Source organism: Falco rusticolus, chromosome 5 (assembly GCF_015220075.1).
Source record: "Falco rusticolus isolate bFalRus1 chromosome 5, bFalRus1.pri, whole genome shotgun sequence".
In the NCBI taxonomy this organism is placed as follows: Eukaryota; Metazoa; Chordata; class Aves; order Falconiformes; family Falconidae; genus Falco; species Falco rusticolus.
Window position 1 is genome coordinate 75,817,698 of NC_051191.1, and position 24,282 is coordinate 75,841,979.

At 45.2% G+C, this 24,282-nt stretch overlaps 1 protein-coding gene across 7 annotated transcripts in view; it reads left to right on the plus strand.

Moving 5' to 3' along the window:
* The window catches only part of PPFIBP1 (PPFIA binding protein 1), a 119,580-nt gene that overhangs the window by 21,396 nt on the left and 73,902 nt on the right, over window positions 1-24,282 (plus strand). For all 7 annotated transcript variants that reach the window (XM_037390657.1, XM_037390659.1, XM_037390658.1 and 4 more), the window contains exon 2: window positions 11,848-11,921. The gene's annotated coding sequence lies outside the window, so the exon portion shown is untranslated. The remainder of the gene's footprint in view (window positions 1-11,847; window positions 11,922-24,282) is intronic.

The window sequence follows — 24,282 nt, forward strand, 5'->3', positions numbered from 1 at the left end:
GTAGAGCATTGCATTTATGTAGTCCTGTCTGATGCTTGTCTTCACTTGCAACCTCTTTTAAATTCAGGGCTCTGCAAGTTTGACATCTGCTAGACCTTGTCTTTGGGGTTAGGGATGTTCTGTATACCTAAGGACCAGACAACATAGTAAGTGAGGAATGAATGGGAAGTGAAAGTTGTGTTGGAGCTCAGTAGCTAGGGTTTTTTGTGGAAATCGAAGTAAAATAGCCTTTGCCTCTTTTTGGATCAGTGCTCCCGTTCCTAATGAGAATCTTAACAGCTGACTGCTCATGATCATAAAAACACTTAAGGCAGCCACTGAAAAGCACTGGGGTGCAAATTCAGGTCAACTTACCTGTATTCTTATGTCATCCTTTGCACTGTAGCCCATACACCCCAATGTTTTTTCAAGTGATGACTTGCTCTGTAGATAAAACAGGAGCTATATTTTAGTGTTTGGTCAAGTTTGGGAGGCTGTTTTTCCCCCTCCACAAATTTATAGGGCTCTTAGGAGGTATTTAGGGATAAAAGGGACTGAGGCAGAAACATGCTGTCACCTGGAAGCTTTTTGTCCATATCCTGACACCATCATTGAAGCAACCTCTCATCTGTGGAGGGGGCTCTAATGAGAGTAAATCACTGTGTATGGTAATGGGTGGGGTCGGGGGGGGGGTTGGACTGCAGAAAGTGAGAGGTGTGGTGGTGACTTTCTCTGAAAAGGCCTTGTCTGGTTCTCCCACCGCCATTCCTTCTGCCACCTCTTCCATGGGACAGCAACATGTGCTGCTAGGTATGGCTTGAGGAGATGGAGTCTGCAATCTTCCACTGAAGGGCTTAGGTTTCACTGAGCCCTTCTGCACAGGGGGTGGGGTCTCCCTGTGCTCCACCACCTCTCAGAACATGCTGCTGAAGATGGTCCTTTCCCCAGTTTACATGGTGGAAAATAATCAGTTTACGTGGCATTGGAGTCTTTCTGCTGTCACCCAAATTTTACACAGCAGTTAAAAATCTGTTTTGCTAAATTACAGGATTCTAGGGACATCTTTATGTAGGATGTTTAATACAGACATCCTTGTGTAGGATGTATGTGGCTTCCAGTATTAACTGTTCCCCATGGGAAAGATGGTTTTTAGCTGATTTCTAAATGAATATACAATACAACATATACCTAATGGTGCACTTGTTTGCCCTCAGCATTTTTATAACTAGTTCTTTCACATCTGACTTTCATTTTGGAGTCTAAGCGAAGTTTACCTCTTTCCTTAAAAAAACAGCTGTCCTTCCACAAAACCAACCAACCAATTAAATATGAAATATTTATTCATATTTCATGTGAAATATGAAACTAGCTTTCACTGGACTCATCTCTGCTTGGCTGCTAGGTGGTTAGGGCTGCTTGTTCCTCCATTGGAGTGAAAACTGGGGAGGTGAAGTAGGAGAGTTAATAAGACCAAGTGGAGTGGAAAGCTCGTAGATGAAGATGCTGCTTTCTGGGGTCAGATATCCCCACCTGGCTCTTTTTCATGCCCTGCTACGATGCATTTATTGATTGTAATTAATTGTGATTTAAGGCTTATTGTTTTTGTTGGATAGCTTTATTATTATTATGCTCAGGCTCTGTCACGTTTCCAGCCCCAGTGTCTCAAAGCTCTATTCCATAAACCGTGCCACCTTGCTTTTGACACACTGCAGTGCTTGGCTCTGAGCCCTGGGCTATAAATGCCAGCACCCTGCTGTTAATAAGAGGAGCCAGACTATGATGGCTGGAGAGACATCATCTTATCACAGGACAGATCCAGCGCTCCTGACAGGGCCAGCGTCTTCTCTGTGCTGCCCATAGGACACATGTTGCTCTTGCCCCGGGGTGTTTGCTGCAGCAGTGGAGCTGTTTGGGCTGTTGTGACCATCCGTCCCTGCAGAGCCTGCCAGCTGTGGTCACGCAAGGCTTCAGTCTGAGGCCTGGGTGAAATGCCCTCTGACAAGTGGGATGCCATTGCAGACATGGTTTGCATATTGAGACCTTGGGGGGAAGGCAGTGCTGGTGACTTTTTAAATTTTTGTGTAACTTGAAGTGCTGGCCTAAAAGGGGAAATTGTTTGTGTCTTGTTTATCTTGTGAGATGCTCTGCCTGCATCTTTTCTGTGTCTTGAACTGCATCCTTAGTATTTTCCCTGAGACAAAAACTGTTTTTTCTGTTGTTGCAAGACACAGACCTTTTTAAAGAAGAGGAGAGACCGAAAGCTAATGAACTTTTTCCTCTGAGGATAAAGCCCTCTAATTGTTACTGAAAAGGGTATTTAATGCTGATGGCAGTACCCTTACTTCCTCCTCAAAGTGATGTAATAGCTTGGTTGTAAAGGAGATTCTTGAATAAAATAAAACTAAACCAGAAAGGCTTGTGGAAGAGTGGGGAGGAGATACTTGCATTCTGCTTTTATGGTGCAGAAGCTTTCATTTCTAAGAACTAATGCATAAAACCTCCTGCTGTCTGTCTGCCAGTCACTAAGCGCAGGGAGGGAGTGGGGTGAACCTCACTTGGCACCGGTGGCTGTAGGACTTGCCCTGGGGTGGCTCAGCCCTGGCTGGGGGTGGATGTCCATCCTGGCTCTGCAGTGTGCTCCCCTTGCCTGTCCTGGCTGCTTGGCATCTCTCAGGGTAGTCATTGCTTCTTTCTGGCCCTCAGTGCTCCCCTTTTTCTGGAGCGAGGATAATTTGATTGTGCTCCTCATTCCCTTAATAGCTGTCCGGGTTTATGATACTGAGAGCTCCTTGGGCAGCAACATCACACATAAGTCGCAAGTGATCTCCATTTGGCTCACAAGCTTTTGTTGCCTTTGTACTCCTTACAGACAGTACTGTTGGCCATCTTTCAGTAGTGCCCCCGGGTGCTTCCCTCCCCTCGCAAGAGCTTCGTGGGATGTGGTGTGCATTTCTTCTTTCCGGGGATGAAGAGGAAGGTGGCAGCGGCTTGTGGGTGACTGTTCTGGAGAGGGATCTTGCTTTCTGTTGCAGCTGTGACACTGTGGGTTGAGGTGGGGCTAGTCTGCCTCTGCTCTTCCCAAGCATGAGCTCAGCTGCTGCTGTGCTACTCCTGTCCCATCTGCCAGCTTGAAGGCATATTCCATTTGTGGGCCCAGTAGCATCCAGCATTATTTGTGGGTATCTGAAGATGAAACATGGCTTATGAACAGCTAACCCAGGTTGTGATAGGAGAATGGTGTGTTGTGAGCTTCCCAGGGTGTGGAAGCGGGGACAGGGAAAGGATGTCATCGTACTTGTAGGTGTGGAGATGGTGAGGAGCTGCCACCAACTATCCCTCAGGTAGCAGAGCCAACAAAGCCTAGCTCTTTATGATTTTGTTTCCCCTGTGTGCGTTAGCCTTCTGTACGCCATGACCTGTGATCCTTCTCTTTGGACCTCTTAATTTTCCTTGTCCCTTATCTCCAAATTGTCTTCTCCCTCCCTTTTTGTTTGTTCCATGGTTTCTCTCCAGTGTCTCCCATGTTGGCCCCGCAGGAGTCAACATGGTGCTGGATGCCCACATGCAGATGTTGACAGAGTGGCTGTGGAGCCAAATAAAGCAGGGAGTTGCTGATTTCTTGCAGCAGAGTTTTTGACTCCATGTGAGGCTAATTTTGGATGTCTCCTCTACCTACATATTAATTTCTCCGAAAGACATAAGAATGTGACACCTTTTCGGATCTCTCTGCCTTCTGCCAAATGTGGTCAAAATTGACTAGCGAGTTGAAAATTTAATAGGGTGAGGACTGACAAACAACACTACCGCATAAATTTAATTTCCTTTAGAATCCAGGCCAAAAATATGTGGTGAGGGTTTTATTCTGCAATTGTGTGCTTTAAAACTGTGCGGAACAATGTGATTAGTAGAAATGGTATTTCAGGATTATTTGCAGCACATACGAAAATGTGACAGCTGAATCCTGATGTGTGCATGTATATTAGCACGTAACCAACTTAAAATGGCTGAAAGAATCAAAGTGTCTGCACAGAAAAATACCAAAATAAACATATAAAACTTACTTGTGAAGCTGGCAAATCATGTAGTTATGTTGATCCTAACTTCTAGTGTTTTTGACTCGAATCTTTTGACTATCTCTTCTTAACAACAACAAGGATGTTACTTTGTTCCTTTTCCTGGTAAGTGCTTTTGGTTTTTGCTGTTTGCATAGCTTCCACTCACTTCTCAGGTCAGGAAACACAGAGTTTGGATGCTTCATTAAAAGGATTTTGTAAGTTTGTGGTGTTGCAGAAGTTCCTTCTAGGATTGAACTTCAAAGCGAAGGATACCTGTAACAATTCAGGATAATTGGAGGGTGGGCACCTTCCTGGGAAATGTTATAGCAAACCTTACATGTGAGCCCAATCTTTTTCTTCTAAGGAATGTTTTGTGCTTATTTCTAGTAGTGTTATGAAGACAGAAACCAGTGTGTGGCAACAACAGTCAGATTAAGAAGATGAAGAACACTGATAGAGCAGCTCCTTTTGCATTTGACAAAGGTTGAAGGTGTCCCATAAACCTCCAACCAAGAGGCACATGGAGGCTTTTCTTGTTTTGCATGTGTAGAAGTTTAAGACCAAACTGGTGCCTGCGAGAGAGAGAGAAAACACTGATAATCTTCTCATGTTTGTTTAGCGATAGCAGTGTTACAACTCATTGTGATCATCTTACCGTAAAAAAAAAAAAATAAAAAAATAAAAAAAAATCTTCGCTAGTGAAACTCTTGCAGCCTCCTGGCTTCCAGAACCAGGGCTGCTTGAGACACCAACCGGACATTGGTATTTACACAGGGACAGAAGTGATGCCTGAAGATGGCTGTCCACCCTGCGTGCTCTGGGTTTTCATGTGATTAACAGGATCAGTGACTTTAGTCACCTTGGTGTCAGCAAACTTGACATAACTGTGAAGGAAACAGAATACTGACAAGACCAGTATTTGGTGGTATCAAATTCATGCTACAGAAAGTGTCTTGCAGGAGATTCAATTCTCCCCTATCTGATTGCACAGACTTCTTATCACACTGCTTCCATAACATGGGTGCTGAGGGCATGAGATCTTCAATTAAGTTCATTAAATAATCTTCCATGTCTTCCAGTCACTTCTACATCTTCCATCAACTGACGTCTGCATTTCCATAGATGATAAACTGCATAACCTGTTGCTTTGGCTTGTAGAATTAAAAACAAAGCGCTAGCTGACAGAAACTGCATGAGTGGTGCTCCAATATAAAATTACTCATAGATTAGTCATAAAGTTTTCCTTACATAAATCATGTCTAGTTTCACTTAAAATCTGATAAGTTAGTGATTTGAAAGCTTTTATTTAAACCTGCTGCAGTTTGGTTTTGCTACTGGTCTTAAAAGTACTTCATTAAATGGTCTGTCTGGTGTTATTCTTCTCTGACTCAGGAAATTATTTACATTTTATTACACTTCCAGAAAGTGCATCTTTGCTGTGGCAGTTGGCTGTGTTGTCTGTATCCACCAACACCAGTATGTTTATTCAGTGACATTTGTGCTTGTACATTGTTCAAATATACTGTTTTGTGGTAGGAGATACTGTTGTATGTGAGAACAGCTGCTTGGGTCACTGGAGTTGATGATTTGGTTAGTTTTGCTTGGGTCCCTTTAGTTTTGACTTTGGGTTTCCGTGTGTGCCAGACTCTCTGGTTTTGGATTGAAACTCAGTTTTTAAGCTCCAGGCTGGCACTTGCAGGATGGGCAACTACTCTTTCGGGTTTCAGCTGTGGGTATAGTAATGTCCAAACCAGGTTGGTTTGTTAATGTGGATGCTGCGTGTTTTTTGTCCGCGTCAAAAGGTATGTAGCCTTCCAGAAACCAAAAATAAAAGAGGAGGGCTAACGCATCTGTGTTTTATGTATTTGTCTCAGTGCGGGTAGCCTGTCCCATTGTAAATAAGAGATCTGTTAAGTGGTCTGCAGCAGCAGCTGGAAAATGTATCCAGGGGCAGGATGATTTAAATGTGAGAGAGATTGTGTGTTTGTATTGGTGGGTGATACTTACTTGGTGTGGATAGATGATATGTACAAATGCAGGGAAATTATTCAAGCTGCAGCCTGGATTACTTCCATTCAGGTTCAAACCAGCCTTTGCCCAAAGGCCTTTTACAAAAAACTGTACTATTAGCATACCAAAATAAGACATGCATTGATGACTTTTTCCATGGAAAACCATTAGCTCCCCAAATCATTCAAACTGTTAATGTGTCTTCATTGCTTTGCTTGTTGGCTTTAAACTCTCTGTCCACCTTTCCAAAGGAAGGTAACTGGACATGTTCAGTTTGCGTTACTGACTTCCTTGGAAATGTACATGCTATTAATGTTCCTTCATAAATTTTTGAGTCAAGTTCTATCTAGTAGCTATTGATTCATTCTTTAAAGAGAAAAAACAGAGTCTATTAATGTAGACTAGAGCTAGAGTTCACAAGTATCAAATAAACTTCTCAAGCAAGAATCTTCTTGATGTAATTTTTTTTTTTTTTTTTTAAAGATGCTTTGTAATGCCCAGGATGACCTAGCTATTACTGCTGGAAAGGCTGAAAGTGCATGCTGGAAAGGCTGAAAGTGCATGGCCAAGTTCTGCAAAAATAATTTATAATTTATATAGATCTGGGGGAAGCTGAATAATGAGATTGCAGAAATGCCTGTGCATGCCTGGGCAAGGAGCTGTGTCTGCGTGGGAGCCTTCATGTGCATCTGCGTGAAGGCTCGGCGCAACTGCTGCAATTGCAGCTGGGCTTCTGGGAACAAGCATTTCAGTTGCAGGTGGAGGGTGCCTGGAAGAAGCTGAGGACTTGCTCATGTTGTGTTGTCCAAAGGTGGTGTGCGTGGCAGACAAGAGGTGAGCAGAGGAGGCTGCTTGCCAACTTTCCTCCTGGCAGTCAAGCTGTGGAAAGAGGTGGCTGTCAGAAGAGATCCAAGCACTACTACCTTGAGAAAGCAGAGGCTTTTATATCCCCCACTCTGAAGTGGTGAGAGGTCAGGATGTGCATGGAGCTGCTGACCACCTGTTGTCAGATGTTTCCTGGAGAGGCAACTGTGACTCCTTTGAGCTGTCAGTGTTACAGGCAGCATCTGCTTCCATTGCAGGGCAGAGCAGTTTGTCTGAACCTTCACCACGGATTTCAAGAAACGCTCTCTGCCTGAGAAAGTACGGCCACTTTCTTTTGCACTGTCCCCTGCAGCAGGCTGAGCTTTGCTCACCAGCTGATGCTCTCCTGGGCAGCCACAACCCTTCTGCCCAGGTGCCTTGTTCCTGTGTGATTTCTTGGTGCTGAAAGTCCCAAGTCCATTGCCCAGATGACTTGCTCACCAGTCTGACCGTGTCCTCAAGGTGTAAACAATCCGATTACAAAACCTGGTAATCAAGCACGGCTGGCCCTCACAATTAATTCAGGTGTGTGTGTAGGAGGCTTAGCTCCTGGAGTGTTTTGGGATCAGAGGGAGTGGTGGGAGATAAATGAATACAGATGTCTTTGAGTACTGTTGCCTGTAGAATTTTCTTTTAAAAATGTGGGAAGAATGTCATTGCAGCTTTTTAATTGTAACACAAACATGCAGACATGAAGTAAATATGTCGGAAGGAGGAGTAATTTTAATTGTGCACTGACTACTTGGGTCCCATGTTACAGGGTAATTTTTTAGCTTTTAGTAGAGAGACTCAGATCTTATAACTCAAAGCTCCTCTTTATCAGAAATTATTAGGAAAAACAGATCTGTATTTTTATCTAATAAAGAACAAATTGAAATCAGATTATTTGCTTGCAGTACTCACATTCTTCCAAAAATGTTCCTGGAGCAAACCTTCTAGTGGGCGCAAAGCAAAGAAATAGTGCTGCAGCCTTCTTATTGTGTCCTGAAATGCAATGCAACATGTGCATTTTTCAGTGTTTAGTCATGGGATTGTGTCCTGTTTTAATTAATACAGTGCATAATTGCATGCAGTTGTGCTTCTTGAGTTTGAAAAAGACATTGGTGGCTATTGTAGAAAACCTTTGATTGGAAAGGTAAAATAGTCTTGCTGAACAGGTAAGATTAGGGTTTGTGTTTTCTTCCTGGTTAAGAGATTGTAGTCTGGAAAGGACAACAAATTTCATGTTGTGCACCCCTCTTGTTTTGCCTTTATGTTTGTCTTGGCAGGGTTTTTTTGTTTGTTTTTGGTGGTTTTTTTTTCCTTGGGGATACTGGAAAGGTTCCTCCAGGGCATCTATATTTTGTGATGTTCTCTGTATGAAAGCAAAAATCCAATTAACTTCTATCTCACCTGGTTTGCCTAGTCCTGCACTATTTAAATGATTTCTAAAAATCGACTCTTGATTATGAATGTGGTTTTCTGGGAGGTTGTTTTTTTGATACTGAAGTTGAACTTAGATTGAACTCGTTGGAGAGCTTAGCTCTTGCTATCGAGGATGAATAACTCCCGTCCCCCAGATGCCTAGCTGCCTGCATACCCTCTGATCAGGGCTTCATGGCACGTATCGTGTGTGACATAAGAGCAGCTATTCCCTAGGTTGCTGTTCTTGGATGATAATTTACCATTCCAGCTAAACCATTAAAACTCCACCCTTCCCCAGAAGTCCCAACAAGTCCCTGTTTTCCCAGTGTCCCTGAGCTCCAGCTTCCCCTGGGGGCTGGTAGCCTTCCAGGCATCCTATGCAGGTCACAGGGTAAAGCCCCCTGGAGCTCTGTGTCCTGTTCAGCCAGGAGAAATACTGGGGTGAATGTCACAGCCAGCCCTATAGGAATTGTTTTTGAAAATAGTTTTCAGAGGTGAGGCTGTGCAAGAGAGGTTTCCTTAGCTCTAGGATTAGAGTCTGAGATTTCTGGGGAAGTGTCATGGTTTAACCCCAGCTGGCGACTGAGCCCCACGCAGCCACTTGCTTGCTCCCCCCCGGTGGGGTGGGGGAGAGGATCGGAAGGGTAGAAGGGGAAAACTCGAAGGTTGAGGTAAAGACAGTTTAATAGGTAAAGCAGAAGCCGTGCACGAAAGCAAGGCAAAGCAAGGAATTCATCCACCGCTTCCCACCGGCAGGCAGGTGTTCAGCCATCTCCAGGAAAGCCGGGCTTCGTCATGGGTAATGGTGACTTGGGAAGACAAACGCCATCACTGCAAATGTCCCCCCCTTCCTTCTTCCCCCAACTTTATACGCTGAGCATGACATCATATGGAATATGGAATGTCCCTTTGGGTCAGTTGGGGTCAGCTGTGCTGGCCGTGTCCCCTCCCAACCCCTCGTGCACCCCCAGCCTCCTCACCTGTAGCATGGGGTGAGAGGCAGAAAAGGCCTTGGCTCTGTGTGAGCACTGCTCAGCCACAGCGAAGGCATCCCTGAATTATCAACATGGTTTTCATTACAAATCCAAAACATAGCCCCATACTAGCTTCTATGAAGAAAATTAAGCCTCTCCCAGCCAAAACCAGCACAGGAAGTTCTGTAGTAAAAATTAAATTGAGTTTGAGGAAGGAGCGAAGCAGGGGGGATAGGAAATGTAGACCACTTCCCTAGCAGCCTTTGAAACAAACTGAATCCTTATGGTGACGAGGTAGGGACTAAGGCAGTTAGCTCACTTTTGAGAAATGCATGCTAGTGCTCCCTTCCTCATCAGACGGCGAGCAGCCGTACAGCGTGCCCGAGGTGTGGTCTGTGTATGTGTAACTGTGACTCTGTTGAGAAGGAAATGACTAAACTGTCTGTCAAACCACAGTAACAAAGAACATCTTTGATTTACCAGAATAGTCATGGTGGAGAGGCTCGGGAATAGCAGTGGTGCTGCCAGCGCCCACACTAGGAAGAGCAAATCAATCAGGGGTTGACGCTCGTGGGCAGCGTGGCTCTCTTGTCCTTAAAGGCGACATCGATGGAGGGAGGCCGACCAGGCAGGGGTGGCAGGGAGCCTTGTTCTGACAAGCTGCCAGGACTTCCCTGTGCTGGAGAAGACCATGAGGAGACTGGGGCTGGCTGCCTCTGCAGTGGGTGTGAAGAGGGGTGGACCAGCTGTGACCGAAGGTGGCTGGCTGGCCAACCAGCCCCATGCAGCGGGGCACAGGCTCGGAATCCCACTGATCCCGCGGCGCTCCACATCACATTCCCCTCTGCCCGACTGCTGCCTGTGGGTCCTGGCAGCCCAGGCAGTGGGACTCACAGGGATCCTGTTAATTTGTGAGCCTTGCCTGGCTCAGCTGGAGTCAGATATTTGTAATGAAGGGGAGAAGCTCTGTCTAATTATAGGTTTTCCATTTCAGCCCTTGGTATTACTTTAAGCAGACTTAAAATAACACTGTTAACTAACTTTTTTCCCCTAGCTTTGTAGTTTTGTATATGACATTCTGCAGTACCCTTTATAGAAACCTCAAATATTTTTTTTCCCCTCCTACCACATTTTGTCTCTTTTTCCATCTGACAGATGTTTTTTTCCTGTGTTGCACAGGGTTCAGTACATAATTATTCTGTTGCAATAGCCTGAAGCCCCAGTCCTGTGACAGAGTCTGCTTGCACAGACTCATATGTCCTGGTCATTTGTGTTCTGTGTAATTTTTTTCCCCACTGTTTTTGTTCAGTCTACTCTAAAAAACTACTCTGAGGAGCCATGAGCACCCAATCATTTGTGTGCCCCGAGACCATCTATTATAGTTCTTAATATTTAGACCTGAAAATGCCTTTTTTTCTCTCTTCTTTTTTTTTTTTTTTTTTTCTTTTCTGTTCATCTCCCAGTCATGCATGGGCTGAATTCTCTCTGTTTTTGCACCTTCTGGATATTTGCAGTTGGTCTTTGTTGCCCCAAGTGAACAACCAATTTAGTCTGTGTCTCTTTAATACTATGTTATTCTTGAGCTGATTCTTTTCTTTATGATCATGTTGCTTGCTTGTCCTGTACTTCTGTTGATTTGGCAAGATCTGTTCCTGCTCTTGGTATGATTTTTGATCAGAGAGCAGCATCTCAGCATGCTGGCGCAGTGTCCCAGGTGGGGCTACACTGCGGTGTTCAAGGTTCAGTCCTCCTACCAGCTGTATTTCACTGAGCATTCATGTATGAATTACAGATTCTTAAGTCTCTTCTAATGGGAGTTCATGTAATTGCCTAGGTTTGGAAGTTTTTTGTTAGTAGTCTGGAGTTTTATTCCCCAAACTTCCCTTTTGCATTTCAAATTCAAAGTTAACCCAAGAACCTTCTCCCAGAGCAATTTTGTCAAGCTTCCCACACCCAGTAGCTCTTACTTTGACCACAATCTGTAGATGGGAGTATCCATGAATAAAACATAATGTCAAACCACAGTAACAGAGAACATCTTTGATTTACCAGAATAGTCATAGTAAAGACACTCAGGAATAGTGGTTGGGAATGAGCTGTAGGGTTGGTTCAGTGCTATGGGCCGCTCAACTTCCCCTGGCTTCACTTTATGCTCTCATCTCTAGCTGTTCAATGCCATGGGGTGTTTGTTTGGGATTTTTGGATACTGCAATAGTGAGAAAAAAGTCTTTCAAGGCATTATTTGCCACCTTTGTTTTGTGTTACACGTGTGTGATCAGCTGGGGAGGTGGAGGGCAGCCACAGGCCAACCATGTAATGCAGAAATACTGAGAAATAGTGTGGCTGGGAGTTACTTGGAATAAACAAGCTCATTTCCCCTTTGTACATCAGTTGTCATCCTTTAATCTCTCAATATTAGCTCTTTTTAATGCTGTTATGTACGTCATCCACTGTGCTTACTGTATCCTGTGTTGCTTGATGATAAACTTTTATAAGCCATCACTGTTAAGACGCCTCAGGCTTTGTAGTGATTAATTAAAATTCTCGATTTCTCTTTTCAGTGTCAGAAGTTTATATGGATCAGTGGTACTTGCTCAAGTGACAGTGCAGATCTGCATTAAGTGTGCTCCTCTGGGTGAGTAATCTAACACACCGCATTGCTGATGTCTATTATCTACAAATCTGCTGTTTTTTGATTGATACCTTACACAACAGCTCCTTTAGGCTTTTATTTCAAATGTCATTAAAATTATGCTATGTACAGCTTCCAGCAGGAGTTGTAGAAGAATGTCATGCTGTTTCTGCTTCTACAGACATCCATTTATTCGGTATCTTTTAAAGGATAGCCATCACTTAACACAGTCTGAGCCACTGTTTAGATTCAGGAAGGCTTTTCACATTTTAAAGACAGTGGATTTGGAATTAACATATGGACTGTGGCAGAGTAGTGGAGTATATTTTGATTATCCAAGAAATAAAAGTGAAATGACCCCTGGAGCTGTTTTGTGGCTCAAGATGGGCTAAAGTAGTGCTAATGCTCCAGTACAAGGCCAGTTGCCATGCCAGCTTGATACAGCTGTGCTGTGTGTGTGCAGTTAATCTGACTCAACAGGTCTATGGCAGTGTGCAGAGGAACTGCCAAGAGCTTTCAGATTAGCGGGGCAAGTTTATGTGAAAACACATTCAGCAAAATAAAAAAGTAAAAAATTTGTCGCATTAGCCTGTGGAAATGGCCCAGTTTAGTTGACTTCAAGGAGTGGCATTTTGCATTCAGTCTAGACTCATTTGATCCGAGTAGCCTAGTGCATGTCAGAGCTGGCAGTCTTGTTTTGGGAATGGTTATCCCTCATCTACTTTGTTTTGGGTATTACAGTATGATCTAGCATGATTTAGCATCTCAGATTCCAGCTGGAGAGCTGGGTCAAATTGCTGTTTTTGCTCTTCAGCCACACACCCCGCAGCTGGGATGTGCTTGCCCCATAGACCACTGTTGAGATCCCAGCCGCTTGCTGGGTCTCTCCTGACTCACGCTGTTGCTATCTTTCCTGTTCCGTACAACCACTTGCAGAGACCAGTGTCTGCTAGCACACTGCATCCTTTGTCTTGGCTTGTTGCCCTCCAGCTGCTCTCATCTCCCAGCTGCTCATCGCTGGATGAGGAGTGCAGTCTTTGTACCATCCTCTCTGAGGTGGTGCCTGCTGGAGAAGCAAGCGTACCTCCCTTCCTGTGGCGCATTTACATAAGGCACATCTGGTCATTTATTTGTTCACCTGTCCAGGGCCCTCTTCTGTCCCACAGCTGTACTGGGCTTCTTGACTGCTGTCTCCATGCTTCGTGAGGCGGTCTACCCACTCCAGCTGGGCCTTGTTGCCTTTTTGTCTGCGCTTTCTGTGGTGGATGGGCTGGATCCCCCTCCTGTTCCTCTGCACATCGTGATGTTCCCTGTGCCGTCCCAGGGCCATTTGATAGGGTCAGTGGTGGCTGCTGTTTCCCACAGTGTTTAACAGCCTGTGACCCAAGGGAGTGCTTGCCTTGCAGCCCACAGGTTTGCTAACAGCCGCTGGGCTTTGGAAAGGGCAGCAAGGACCTCCTCTGCTGCCTGGGACCACCGGTGTGCTGTCACCAAGGGCTTGGGGCTTTTCTGGCTTTGGGTATTGCTGCTCCTTAGTGCTGTCCTGCATCCCCAGCCTTGGTTGGTGCAGGCCCACAGTATGTGAGGATTGGTGTCTTATTTGAAATATTATTTCCCTTCTACTCCCTTTTCCTCTCCATAGCCTTTGGAGCGCTTCTTCTTGGATCTCCAACCCTTCCCACATTAAATCACTGTGTGTGAGTTCTCTGTGGGATTCACAGGCTGCCCGAGGTCTTGCACTGGACCTGGAAAGAGGTGGATGTTGCTCCTTGTTTGTCAGGAACCCTAAACTCTAGTGCCAAATGCTTTTATTCCCTGGGTTTTTAATCAGATGTCTGCTGGCTCCAGGAGTGGTTATCACCTATTGTGTCCCATCCTGGTCACATTTCTTCAGTTTTATTGCTGCTTATCAGAGTTGCTGTGATTACGCTTCAGCTGGCCCTGCACTCCAGCTGGATTTGGGTCTGTCGTGGCTGTAAAAACATCATTAGAAGTCCGATGTTGGCTGGCAGCCATGTTCTGCTGGATGTGTGTTTGGAGACTTTCAATTTGCTGGCATCACTGTGCAAATGTCTTGCCTTCGCTGGAAGTCTGCCTCCTCCCTCTCCAGATGCTGTGCTGGTTTCCTCTCCCTAAAAGCAGCAGAAGTTTTGGGACCTAAATCTGCTTTGTTTTCCGTCACTTGTGCTGTTGCTCCTGGGAAGGGGTGTGTGTCCATGTCCATCCCAGGCTGTAGTAGCAGCTGCTGAGTCCTTTTCTCTGTTTCCGTAGCTCCAGTACTGGTGTGTTTCTGGTATTTGGAGGCATGCTGTTCAAGTCAGACCCATTGCCCTCAGCAATCGGTCTGGAAAGCTGGAGCTGATTTCTCCAGCTGCTGCTTGCTTTCACCATTAAACAAATAAGAGCCTCTCCTAACAAGACGGCAAGAAATTCCTGTGCCTGACTGAGCGTTGACAGGAGCAGTGGGCTGTTTCAGACTGCTGTCTGCTGCTCCCAGCCAGGGGGAGGAACACGGACTTTCTTGCAGTGTTGCCCCAAGTTCAACCCAGATGTCTGAGCTCCAGTCTTGCCATGCAGAATGTGCTGATGTGTTTCGAGTGATGTATTTCTGTGCCTCTGCCTGCTGCCTCTATTTAGCTGTAGAAGCACAGATTCCCATCCCGTTGTTTCCTCCCTAGCAAGCACAATGTTAAGCATGGTGCTGACAGTCCAACCACGGCCCACAGTAAGGCAGCATGTATAAAAAAAACCCAGAAAAGCCAAATAAGGCTTTCAAAATAAGCCTTAGCAGAGAGAGCTGCCGTAGCGAGGTGCCATGGAGACACAGAAACCTGGCTACGTCCATGTAGCCAGATTCAGTCATACTTCCTGCGGCTGCTGCTCTTTTCTAGCAAAATCTGCGCAGGTTTTCATCTTCACCTTGCTTCACCAGTTTTTGGGACTACTTCAAGTTAAAGTCTGCACTTGGTGACAGCAAGTTGTCTAGCTGTCTGAAGCTGAAACAGCGCCCGTCCAGTCACCCCTGTTACTGTATTTGTTGGGTTTTTTTCCCCCAGTGACAATATGTGAGGGAAAGACCTACAAGGCTACTTCTATGTACGTCTCATTATTGTGTTTATTAGCACTTGGTGACTTGTCCTGCAGGGTCCAGCCCACACACAGCTTTTCCTGGGCTTTGAACAGTTGGGCTAAACTGAAATGTGCTCAAAATAGTAATAATCTAAAACATTTCCCCAGAGCCTGTGGCTGCTGTGCGTGGTTATAGGAGGTGTAACGCCGCCCGCGGTTGGGGTGTGGGTGGTCCCCAGGACACCCCCAGCCCCACTCCTGCCCGGCTGCTGGAGCAGAGGGGCTGTGGCGTGCATGCCGGGGCAGGCGTGGGGCAGAGCGCTGGAGTGGGGCAGGTGTGGGGCATGGCACAGCTCACACTGCTGCAGCTTCAGGGTGGGTAAGGCTGCGGTATTGCCTTTGTGGTGATGCATCACCCGAGGCTGCTGCGCAGCAAAGGGTCCAGCACAAGGTAAAATTCCTCATTTGCAGGAAATAGTTGCCTTCCACTTGCCCAGACCTCCCCCTGCCATAACCCAGTATGTTGTCACGGTAGTATTAGGGAATTTAATGACCTAGGGATGCTGATCAAAGGTTGGTTTTTATCTGATTTGCTGCTGGGTTCTGTGAGAGTTAAAACCACTGATCTATTTAGTTTTGAGTTAACATTTCTTTTGTGTGAATGATGCCCCATGTCCCATGTAAGCCTGTCAGCTGAGCAATGATCCTTGGACTGGCGGGGATGGGAGAGTGCCTCCCTGGCAAGTGGTGGGGGGGATGGAAGGAGGCAGGATTTTTCTGGTTGGTTTTTTTCCTCCCTTTCTTGTGAGAGGCAATATTGCTGCTTGCAGAAAGCAGTATGTTATTATGCTTTCGCTCTTCACATTTTATGTGATGTGGTTTGGGTACGTTAATGAACTTAACGTTGTGTTCACCCACAGTACTTGATGGTGGCTCTTTAATATACATAAATCTCTGCAGAGGGAGAGGGAGTTGTATTTATCTGTAAATAGTTAGCATACTGCCCTGTTTATCTAGCATGTGACCTCTCCATTGCACCCTGCATTTCCCTGCCTCCCTCCCATCCGGTTCTTTTTATTTATTTGACTTTCCCAGTCCTGACAGTTGCTTTATATTCAGAAAACATAAACGCATCCCCCACAAAGCTTTCAATTCTAATTTCATTTCCTCCCGTCTTTGAGAATTTTTTTGCTCTCTTCAGGACTGAGAATGTGTATTTTCCCTGTTTATTTAGACAAGCTTATTTTGTCTGCAGAAACCTTGTCAAATGGTATGTTTCTTTTCTTGTATTTATAATCCTGTGAGGTTTATGTATTGGGAATAATCTTTGTGAGCTGGAAGAAGATTGTCCAATTTGTTTTAAGATGTCCCACTTTCTGAGTATTGCATCTCATTAGGAATACAGTTGACTGCATGGCTTTTTTTCTTCCTCTGTATAGCTTGAGGGAGAAAATATATCATTTCATCATCTAGTAATAATGCTTGGCACTTTGTTTGCATCTTTAAAGAACTATACGGCTTTGAATTGTGTAATTTCTATAACATTGTGTAGTAGTTTCTCATTATTATTTGCCCCATTTTACAGATGGGGAGAGTGAACAAGTCAAGTGACCTTAGGCAATGAAAGGAGGAACAAAATCAACTTGAGTTCCCGGCTGCCTGACTTGTACTAGAGCAGCACCACACCTCTTTCTTTTTTAAACCAAAGAAGGGGGGTGGAGGGTGGGAAGCTTGATCGAGTTGATGGCAGAAGGAAAGGGAGAGCTGTTTTATCTTTAGTGATCTGGCCTAACCTTGATAACTATTTACTTAAGTGCATTTTTTCATTGCTGTTGTTTTTTAAATACGCTGTCTTAACTTACTGATGTGGTTGTCACTTCTCAGTGTGTGGTTAGAGGTATGTGAGGAATTGTCTGGAGTTTACATAGCATGTAAATTGGGTTAAGGTTGTTGGGGAGGGGAGGGTGTTGCCCACTGCCACTGTGGGATCTTTCTGCACCTTCCCTCCTCTTCCCCCCTCGAACCAGAAAGTGGAAAACTTTTCTGTAGTATTTGGAGATATTTTTCCCCCATCTTGTTTTCCATCTGAGATTGAGATGGGAAAAGTGAGCCATCCTAAATGGTGACTGTGTTAACACATGGCATATATAGAAACTAATCTTTCTTGTCTCATCCACCACGTGCCATGCTAGAATTTTTAAATTTTTTTTTCCCCTTATGGGCTGTAATGGAAGTTGTTGGCTCAGAGTGGGATTACTTCATTTGCAGAAATAGTTTAATACAACTGCACTAGGCTATAGGGGTTGATTTACAGCTCCTTAATTAACTGAAAAGACCCCCTCAAATGTGTTGCATGCCATATAGAAAAGGTGAGTGCCTTAAGCAGTGAACCACAGAATTATGAACTCTGTTACAGAGGAAGTCGTGGTAACAATTTCATGAACTGCTTGTTCAAAGTTAGTTAAAACTTCTTTTTTCAGGAATTTTGGCTTTTTTACAAAGGTGCTTTGGAGCACTGGGCCATGTTAGAACAGTTTAGTCCTCTTGGGGAGGACTGATAATCTGCTTGGTGAAAAGTGGCTTCGTGCAGAGGAGTATGGAAATCACACAGAGAATTTCTTCATTTTTCTTTGGAAAATCCTGTGGCTGCTTCTCCACAGGTTCTCAGAGGATCCCTAGCCACCTTCTGGCTGGCTTCAAATGCCTTGTTTGATAAACTTTTGGCGAAAGTCTTGCCTGGCTTAACACAACATTATTCTGGGCATGCCCTGGTAGTGAAGGTGATGGAGAAAGCAGCTGTCTTCAGCCATGCACTCTTATCCAGGGATACAAAACTTCGCTGAGTCTTTTTTAGGGGCTCAAGATTTAGCTCCAGGATTATATTTAGTTTTCTCTTTCTGATGAGTGGGACAGATATCCTGATGCCTTAGATGAGACCTTCAACAATGGATAGCAGCACCAAGGTATCACAGCCAGTATTTTTTTTTTCCTCCTTTTCCTTTGAATCTCTTACATAGCTCATTTGTACATACTCCCTTCCAGCACTGAGCAGAGCTGTCCTGAGCTATGTCATATTTACAGGGCTCCAGCTTCATCCAGTGTTTCTCATGATACCTTAATTGCTGATTACTTGTCAGCTGATGACTTGAGGAGCTGAATAAAGCTTTTCACAAATCTGGATGTTTTTCCCTTGCTGGGCTTGGGGAGCCCTCAGGGCTGGGTTGGGACCTGAGCTTTGGAGCAGTAAGTGCAGAACAGCTGGTATAAAGACTTTCATGCTTTACGTGCAGGGTGCAAGCACTTGTGGAGGGGTCTTTGTGTCTCTCCTTTGTCATCTGACAGCTTCTGTCAGGAGACTTTCAGCTGTTTAGAAGCTCTACTTAACACTGCTCAGTGTGTGTAGAGCTGCATGTTTGCCTTGGATTGTTTTGTTCTGTTTATTTTTTTAAATTTTGTGTTTTGTGAGGTTGGGCTTTTTTTTGGTATTGCATCCAAAAACGGTGAGTGCTTCCAAGAACATGTTCAGGGTGAGTTGCTCAGATCATGCTGATACCCTTACCAAGGAATTTCTTGGAAATACTTTAGTATCTCTCTGTGTTACTTAGGTGTTTGAAATGAAGAGAGGGAGGGAGCTACTTGACTATCTGGATACTTCTTTTTTCTCCTTTTCCTCCCAATGCAAATTCACCAAAACTCAGGCAGCCTGTCAGCTGTGAGAAGAACTGCATGTCCTTCTGCTCAGCAGAGCATGGAGATTTGGATGCGGTGCTTGGCCCCACATGGCAGCTGCTCCTCAGAGCACCATCGCCCCAGGTCCAACACAGTAGTCGTGGGGCTGAAGAGGACTTTTCCTGCCATCACCTATTTGTGGCTGCAGTTGTGCCAAGCATGAGAACTGAGGGCAGGGTTGTTAGGTTGGGGTTTTTTTTTCCTTTTTTTCATGCTTCCCCCTAACTGTTTGCAAGCAGCAAAGAGAAGGGAGAAGCTGTCATGTATTATGGGTTGATCACAAATCACAAACATCATGGGCACTCAGGAGGGTAGGAAATTATCAGGGAGAGGGAAAAGGGTGGTGGGAGAAGGGACATCAGCTTGGAAGGAAGGAAAAAAGAGGTGGGAGCTGGCAGCCAGAATGTGATCACAGCCAGAGGGAAACAGGGCAGGTACTGAGGTGGGTATCTGAGCCAGTTCCCTATAGTAAACTTGATTACTGCCCTCCCCGCTTTTATTGGTTTAACTAAGAAATTCCATTCTGAAATAACATTAAGGGAACACAAAATATTTTTTCACTTTTAAAATCTCAGATTTGCAGCTTACATGTTAAACGTGTCTGCCCAACTGCCTGTATCCCACACCCTTATGTGCAAACCTTGCATGATAGTTGGACTTCTTGTTGGCCCTTTTTTTTAGTTTTACTTTGCATAGTATGTCTGTAGTAACGTGATTCTGGGACTTAGGGTGGGTTTTGGAAAGGCCTAGGATTAGCAGGACGATTGATGATTTTTGATGACGTTTAAGGGAAGCAAACTCAGCTGCTGCTTCACCAGGAAGGTACATTGTGCTGAGAGGGGTGCACAGGATGCCAGCAGGCACATGCCTTCCCTGGGGACTGCCTGGGGCATCCCTGGGGCATCCCTGGGGACTGCTTGGGCATCCCTGGGCTGGGAGGTGATGGCCCAGGTGTGTGGATGGCTCTTGCCCAGAGGAGCTTGGATGGGGCTTTTTTGTTTTTTGTTTTTGTTTTTTTGTCTGGGACATGAAAGCACTGGGAACTTTCAAGGTCTTGAATGGAAAACCAGCTGTTGTCATCTTTTCAGCTTTCATTACGACAAATCGGCCAGTTCTTTGTTTCTCCTGATTTTGAAAGGCTTAGTTGACACTGGCCAGGTTTGACAAGTGATAACCAGGGAGCCTGGCTGTGTTCTCTTTTACGATTAAACTTATACACTGGCCCTCTGAAGTTAACAAGGCAGTAGCTTCCAGGTTTGATGTATCTGGAAAATATCAAGGAGTAGGTGACAAGGTGTGAAAGGCAAGGGCTGATCTGAGCAGTGAGACTGCTCCAAAACGTGACGGGAGCAGGGGCTGGGGACAGGGCGGTGCTCCACTGGCAGCAACAGCAGTATGAGCAGTGCTTGCTACAACTGGGGGTGGGCTGAAGCAGGAGCTCTGTCTTGAATCTCCCCAAGCCTTTCTGTTTGTCTAAGGGAGGCTCGGATCCATACTGCATAAAATCGATGTTTGTCTCAGCCTGCTTATCTTCTGGCCAGCCCATACATTCCCTCCCAGATGTTCTGTTATCTCAAAACTGGAGATGCACCTGAAGTTGTCCTTTCAGGATTTGGAAGCTTTTCTGACAAAGCTGTCTGTCTACAAGTATTTTCAAGGACATGTCACACTCCAAAATCATGGTATTAAAAATAATTGCTTTTGAAATGAAGGGAGGGTCATGTGCCCTACATCAGAAATTCCTCTTAGTGCTTATTAATCCAGTATATAAATGTCATGGCTTACATCCACAGGGTGTTTATATTGAATTTTTAGCTGTATCAGTATCTCTTCAGAATAAATGCCATATAATCTGGTTATGAGCAATATTCTTAATTTAGACACCAAAAATAGGACATAGACAAATCTGAGTTACTGTAAGAAAGTAGGAGAGGAAATAGCCTTGCCTCATGAGCGGAGATCAAATTAAATGGAATCATCTAGTGTTTAATGGTGAGGCCAGAAAATTCAGTCTGTTTCATTAGGACAGCACAATGATTGCCATATTTTTTCTTACCTTTGTTTTTTTTGTGAAGGCCTGATTCTCCTCTGGTATACCTGTACTGAGGTGTGTAACAAGGTTGGGAAACACCATTTCTCTTTTTTCCTTCCCGCCGAGCAGATCAGGGTTCACTGATTAGAGGTACATAAAGTAGTAGGGACTTGGGCTTATCCCCTGCCACTCAGCCCCTGGTTTGAGGGAGATGTTTCTAAGAGACCAAAAGTGAGTGGCACTGATGAGGACAAGATGTGCATTTTGACAGCAGAATTATCGTTGCTGTGGCAAGTGAGCATCATCCAAAAGCTCAGACATCTGAAACACCTCCCTCACTTAACCAAGCCAATGGTCCTACGCCTGGAGGAGATTCCTTTTCTCATGCACTTTGCAGCTGTTTTTAAATAACAACAATGAAACTAATACTTAGATAAGCACCAGTAGCTAATAATAATCAGTACCTGATAAACTAACAAGGCTAATATTACAGGCTGTCCCTGCAGATGGATGACTGAGTGGCCAGTGCTTTGCTCCTCACCCTGAGTGGCAAAGGCTGTTAACTTCCAGCTAAGTTGCTGCCTGTGTGCTGGGCAGGAGGGTGAGCTTCCTCCCAGACTCCCAGTCACTTCAGTGGAGGCTTTCCTCAGCTCTTTGACTTCTGAGGCACAGCCTGCTCTCCCACCCTGCAAGCTCTCTCATATGATAGAGCAGCTCTTGTTTGCCCTGATTCACTGAGTATTTTTTGGTTTGTTTTCTTTGTGGAGTCAGGCTCATGGGTCATAGTGGTTCTGTGTAACTGTACGTAAATTTTTACCTGGAAATATCTTGGTAAAGAAGTTGGGTTTCTGTGTGGTGGTGGTGTCACACTGAACCAGAGTGATCTGGAGCAAGATCCATATTGCAAGAGAACACATCTTTGTTGCAGACTTGATGGGAATTTTGTAAATTCAGTATATCCCTTGGGCACAAACACCCCCACACCTTCCCCCCATCCTCACTGCCACTGTAGATGTGCTCTGGTAGTACCTGTCAGTGGAGAAGGATGGAAGATTGTAGTCACAATGATTGGGACACTTGTGGAGACTTGCTCATGTTCAGTTTGTGGCAGAGGTCGTGTCTGGCAGCTGATGGACTGAAGTCAGTTAAGGTGAGGAGAGCTGGTATTTTACTGTGGACCTTATGACAGAGGGCTGATAGAGCTGAAAGCACCCACAGGTTGCACAAAGGTGGCAGGATTTGTATTTTAAGTTCCTGTTTTGACCACTTAGTCAAACAGGCGGCCAGTGTTAAACATGTTCTCAGCACCGTTGACTTCAGTGGCATTACGAGCTTGCTTGTCGTCAAACGTGGGCTTATGCAACTTGCTGATCTCAGGCTGGGTGCGTGTTGCTGAAAAGACCTTGTGCCGACAGGGAGACTGTCTCTATTTCAGGCTGTGGTTCAGCTAGGTTGTCAATCCCATTTAAAGGGCCAGATTATAAACACTGTGAAATGTTGAGCCTGGTGTAAAGCCACTTTGCTGATAAGGAGCTGTTCAAAGTATTTGGAAAGGTCAGCTCTGCTGCGGAACTGGGCAGCCAGTCCAGGATGCACTCACAAGGTACAGCACCAGGGATGTTTCGGCTGGTTTGCCTACTTGGTTTGATGCCAGGAGGTTGAAACTTGATGTGTCCTGGGTGTTGTTCTGCTTGAGGTCCCCTGGGCAATGGTGGTGGTAAAGCAGCCTTGGTGGTTCTGCTGTATGGGCAGCAAACAGCCAGCTCTGTCCACGTGCAGACAGAAAATAGGGTTATGTATCCCACCATGTGCTACAGCATTTCTTGGGAAGACCAAAACCAAGGTGAAGATGGCTTTGGCCCCCTTTGTATCTGTTCTGAACTCCCAGCATGAGATGAAAATGTCATAGGTGGAGGATGCCACTCTGCCACGTCTCTGGCTGTCTCAGGGAGAGCCTTGTTGACTGACCATGTTTCAGCCCCAAAATAGTCTGGCAACAGAGCAAAGGCAGTCTGCAGCTGCCAGCTTGCATGTGGTCACAGGAGCCTCTTTGTGCATTTGGTGCTTTTCCATCCAGGACCTTGGCACAGATTTCCAGTATTGCTGCCTTCCCTTTCCTTTCTTCTGCTTCTTATCCTCAGTACAACAGTGTGCCACTGCTTACTGCTTCCCTCGCGGTTTTAGACACTGTTGGAAGTTAGTGCCTTTGCGTCCTGTGAGTATGTAGGGTAGCCAGCCTTGCCTTCACTTCCATGTTCCTGCTCCTTTATAGCCCATCTCATCATTTCATTTAGGGGCCGCCTTTGCAGCTGTGCTTCTGTTTGCAAGACCTCTGCCAGCTGTGCTGCAGTGCTCTGGGCAGAGAAGTAGGAGGAGTGATGTGCACAGACCAGCATGAGCATGGTATCGTGTGCTCTGGATAGCTCCTGCAAGCGCTCATCTGGATCAGGTGTCTGGTGCCAAGGAGTTTCTTGGTGCCTGGGTGGGGTATTAAGGTGTGCTTCCGTCTTCAGTGAGTGGGGTGGTGTCAGCCAGTAATCCTGTCACTAAAGGTAGGTGCAGCGCTGCTTTTAGCAACTGAAATAACTGCCTGTTGGGAGGATGGGAAAGAGAAGCCCAACAACATTGCTACATCAGAAGAAACTCGTAGTGTAGTCAATTATGACGGCAAGAAACTGCGTGTGTACACAGCGAGTAGTAGTAATGGACTGCGTCTGTCTCCTTTAATGCTTCTACTGTCTGATTAGTTGTCAATGTCTGTTAATTTCTGCTACCGCAAAATACGTACAGTTCTGAGGTTTGCATTATTAAGGGGGTGTGTTGTGTATAATTTACAGTGTATTATGACAGCTGTAGTGAATGCTGTGATCCATGCCAGGGAGTATTGAGATATGGCTGAGTTGCTATCTCCTGTATTATCTGGAACAAGTTTGGAGCCCTGCTGGCGTTACAACCGAGGAGGAGACCTGTATAATCATGTTACTCTTGTTAGGCATTTGCATATGGCTCTTCAGAACACGGCACAGCACAAGGTCGCTGGCCTGCAGCCACACCAGCTTCTTGGAATCTTGTCGGATCTTGCAAGCAAAGGAGCACCAGGCTGGGTCACAGTTCTTGGACAAGAAACCTCCAAGGAACAGGCTGCTGTTGCAGAGATACTGGAGACATCCTTGTGGTGCCGTGTGTGTTTTGGCAGGCATGCATGCTGGGTGTATTTCTGTTCTTTTTATTGTTGCTTGATATTTCATACTTCAGAAGAGCACTGTATTATTTTCCAGTGTTAGTGAGAAATAATACTTGATTCTTTTCTCCCCCATACTGTGCCCAGTTCTAAATGATTTGAAGATGAATTGCTTGAGATCTGTAGACAGGTATAACATTGATTATTTACGAGAGGATGGTTGCTCAGTCGCAAGTTGACTATTCAGTCGTACTAAGTGTGGCCGTAGTAGCAGTGTAGAGCTGTGCTTGAGATTTCTGGGTGATATTTCTGTGTGGAGCATTGTCTTTTTCCCTACTGGTGCAAAGTTCCCA